Here is a 4,381-nt window from a genome sequence, read left to right as displayed (position 1 = left end):
ATGGCAACTCTGCTCAGTGTCACCTCCATTAAATGACCTCTGGGCTGTGAAGGAAGAGGGGGTTTAGAATCTTATGTTTAGGAGATCTGGGTTTAATACAGTTTCCCCCACCCCTTTCTGTGAAATAATTGCTTTTGCTCTCTTAGTAAAATTTCATAGTAAAGAAATTTGGCTGCCTAGTTCTAGTTTCTCTCAGACTCAGCCCTTTATGGCAGGCTGTATTGTGTGGTTACAGTGACTTGCCTGGACTTGGGGAACCACCAAAGTGGTAGTAGGTGAGAGCAGGCTTGTCCCTGTGACATGTCAGTCCCTGAGCTCAGTTCTTCCCGGGCCTTTTGTATCATCTATGACATTGGCACCCTCATTTTTATAGAAGACAAATCAGAGAAGCCAGCAGCCTGGATTGCTGTCTGGCACTCAGTGGCTGCAGGACCCGGGAAAAGTTGCTTAAATTCTGAGTTTCTGTTTCTCACCTGGAAAGTAAAGATAATGATGGTGCTTAAGTCATCTGACGAACGAATGAGAAAATGCAGGTGGTGGATTAGGTAAGGTGCCTGGTATCCCAGAAGCCCAAGGCCCATACAGGCTATAGCCGTCACTGGTAAAATCTGAGTCTGAGTCAGCCCTTGATAATGTCAGTTCCTCTCCTCCCACCTTAACTCTGAGTTTTAGTTTTGGCTCAGCCATAACAAATTTAGGTTTCTTAGACTTCCCCACACCCTCTCACCTTAAACTCTTCATCCATGCTGTTCCCTTGGCTCTCCACTGCTGACCAGGCCTCAGATTAAATGCCACCTCCTCCAGGAGGCCTTCCCTGTTACCTCAGACTGGGTTATGTGTTCCTCATAGGGTAACTTACACTTTCCCTATCTTTTCACTTTACAGATAATTTTTTTACCTGGTTCAAAAATTGAAATGACAGAAAATGGTATACTGGAGAATGCTGGCTTCTAACTCACCTTCCTCACCCCAAGAAGTCACCCCTTTTATTTCTTTCTTGTGTATCCTCCCAGAGTTACCTTGGGCAAATAAAAAATATGTATTCTTACTTTCCCCCTTTCTAACATTAAAAGTAGCACCCTACACACTCATTTTCACCTTGATTTGGCCTCTTCACACCCTACCTTGAAGAGTGTCACTTCCTTATCTGGCATTTTATTGTATGGAATTTATGTAACCAGTTCCCATTGGTGAAAGTGCAGATTGTGTATCTGCTCTGTTGTAGGTATGCAGGTACACCTATAAAATAAATTCCCAGAAGTGAGAAAAAAGGCAGTTATGATACAGTGTAATGTCTCCCCCAGTTCAAACATAAGCCCCCTGAGAATGAGGACATCTGTCTTCACCAAACACAGGGCACAGGGGTCCGCACCCTCCAACCCACAGCCCCACTTGGAAAGGACACCCATAACCAGTGCTTTCCTCTTTTTAACCCCTCTTCCCATAAGTGATATTCAGCATACCTACTGCATTCCCTTAAAAACAAATCCTGCATTACCCAAAGGCACCTCAAAACTCCAGGAAATCATTTATTTGAACACTCATCTCAGCTTGCCAAATCCTAACCTATAAAGATGGAAGAAATTAAGTTTCCAACAAGCCAGTGAGGATGCGAGGGTCTTAGAAGTTGGCCTGGCTCTTCACCATTTATTTAGCTGTTCCCTTCCAGGACCGTGCTCAGCCACACAACTTTCCAAGGTGGAGAGAACATACTGTGACAGTATTCCCCGCCTCTGTGAAGAGCAGTGTCATTTACTAGTCACTGTATCAAGATAGACTTGGGAATCATTCATGCTCTCCCCTCTTCATCACTCCTCTGTATCATCAGTCATCAAGACCTACCAATCACACCTCTTAAAAATCTCTAACATGTCTTAGCTGATCCCTCTCCATGGCCTCTATATCTTTCTTTTTTTTAAGATTTATTATTTTTTTTAGAGAGGGAAGGGAGGGAGAAAGAGAGAGAGAGAAACATCAATGTGTGGTTGCTGGGGCTATGGCCTACAACCAGGCATATGCCCTGGCTGGGAATTGAACCTGCAATCTTTTCTGGACTACTTTAATGGCCTTATCCTACATCTCTTCTCCACCAAAGTGCAGTGTCATTTTCATACAGTCCCGTAAATTCACCTGGATTAAAGAGTTAGTAATGAGGGAACCAGCCTGGTGGCAAAGCTGGTCCAGGAAATATTTGAAGAACTGAGTATTGACATTGTGTAGGTGCTGCAGAAAGAATAGTAGAATACATTTCTTGTGAGACACAAAATGAGCTAATCTCCTTCAGGACGATAAAAACAAAACTGTTAGCATTGTGTTTTTCTATCAGACAGAAATGACTTGCATCTCTTTCAGACAAAAATTCACCAATCAACATGTAATTTTACAGAGACTGGGCTCTAATCAATAGTAAATAATGTGTCTAACAAAAGTACATTTCTGCAGAGCAAGAGTCAGCAACCACCTTCTGCTTTCATAAATAAAGTTTTATTTACACTATTACATTATTCATACTCATTCGTTTACACATCGTCTCCAGCTGCCTCGGTGCCACAATGGTATTAGTGAGTAACTGCATTGGAGACCATATGGACCACAAAGACTAAAATATTTACTATCTGGCCCTTTACAGACAAAGCTGTCAACCCTGCCATAGAGAATTAAATAGCCCTTAGGCGGGCCTGTTAGACAGAGCTCTGGTGTAACAAGGAGAGGGTATGCAAACGTTTCTGCCTTATGTCCAGGCTGGGAATGAGTTTTCTTACATCTCTTCCACTCTCACTTCCATCCCACCTATTCTCCAAACAGTTGCCATAGAAATCCTTCAAAATCACACATTTTACATTGATGATTTTCTGACTAAAAGTTTTCTAAGTCCCTACCGCTTGCTAGTTATATTGACCTGGGTGGAATTCCTGAGCCCATCTGACCCCCAGTTACTTTGACCTATGCTGAGGCTCTACTAGGATGAGGTGTGCAAAAGCTACGTGGACCCTCCCAGGCAGTGCACAAGAGTCTGTGATTGCCTCTGTGATCAGCAGGCTTTGTTTTTTCCACATCTCCAGGCAATAGGAAGACTTTGAGCATTCTTGGTTTAAGGGAAATGGAGCTGAAAAAGGATTAATACCAACCACTCCTGAAGCTTCTGGGGACAACTAAAGGGGAACCTTGTTTATAGGGCTTGGCACCCGATAAAGAGCTCAATAAATGTGAGCTTATTCTCTTACAATCCACTTACCTTGTGATGATCTTAAATGAGGACTATGCTGCTGAGAGGGAGGAGCAGAGAGGAAGAGAGTGGAAGCTGGGGGTGGATGGGAAAATAACAGCGTGGACAACATCTGCTTTCTATTCCCCAGACTCTGGGACCCAGGCCGCTCTCCTGGTGTAACGTTTCTTCGTTCCGTATAAACAGAGAGGATGATTCTCGTAATCTCGGCAACAAAATATGCAGGCATAAAAATGGGTCATATTTTACTTTAATGAGAGAAATGAGGGCCTGTTTCCTTCACAAGGAGAAGCCTGAGTTGCTCTAATTAACACCAAATGGGCCTGAAGCTGATCTTTCAAATGATGAAGAGGTTGTTGGGATTGGAAGAAACCTGGGGCCTCTGGAGCTGCTAAAACGTTGCCAGGCCTCCGTTACTCCCATCCCTAACCCCCTCTTCACCACACCCTTCCAGCCAGCTGCCAGCCCCTGAAAACAGAAAGGAGGATTAACTTTCATTAAGCACATACATGCTTTATACACACACACATGCATGTGGGTACATGAACACACACACACGCACATAGGATCATGAAGGGCATTTTAGCTCCATTTTCCAGATCAGAAGACTAAGGCTCAGAGAGGTGAAGGAACTTGCCTGACATCTCACAGCATGGAAGTGATGGGATATTTCACTATCCGGAATTAACTTATCTTTGAAATCTCATCTGTCCCTTTAACAACCCATTTGTGCAGTTATATTCTAACTGCATGGGGCCACTTCCCATTTTCCCTTTACACCCACCTTCCTGCCTGTTCCTGTGCTAGTGTCCCCAAGCCAACCCCGCTTTCTTTCTTTGCTGTTGAAATCTTGGCTACCTTTCAAAAGTCAACTCAAAATCAAACATAGCATGGATTGATGGCACAGAGAAGGCCCATGGGCACTGGAATCACCCAGACCATTTTCACATACAAATTCTGTTATCTGATTTATATTTTTTCTTTGAGCTCAGTTGCCCATGTGTACAATGAGGATAATAGAGGTGTGGTGAGGAGTGAGTGGTGTAACATGCATAAAATGCACTGCACAGAGCTTGGCACATAGTGTCGTACTTGCTTTTTATACTTCTTGGTTGGAAACACTGGCAATATTGCCAGCCATCAAGAAAGAAACTT

At 43.5% G+C, this 4,381-nt stretch overlaps 1 long non-coding RNA gene across 1 annotated transcript; it reads right to left on the bottom strand.

Moving 5' to 3' along the window:
- Positions 1-837: 837 nt before the first annotated feature.
- LOC118500634 lies at positions 838-3,599 on the bottom strand. Its single transcript, XR_004903212.1, has 3 exons — positions 3,236-3,599; positions 2,938-3,106; positions 838-1,733 (listed from the first exon to the last, which is right to left on the bottom strand). It is a non-coding gene; the product is annotated as an uncharacterized LOC118500634 (long non-coding RNA).
- Between the last annotated feature and the right edge of the window lie 782 nt (positions 3,600-4,381).

This window comes from Phyllostomus discolor, chromosome 5 (genome assembly GCF_004126475.2).
Source record: "Phyllostomus discolor isolate MPI-MPIP mPhyDis1 chromosome 5, mPhyDis1.pri.v3, whole genome shotgun sequence".
In the NCBI taxonomy this organism is placed as follows: domain Eukaryota; kingdom Metazoa; phylum Chordata; class Mammalia; order Chiroptera; family Phyllostomidae; genus Phyllostomus; species Phyllostomus discolor.
Note: the sequence above shows the minus strand (reverse complement) of the source record. Positions and strands in the feature narration are given on the sequence as shown.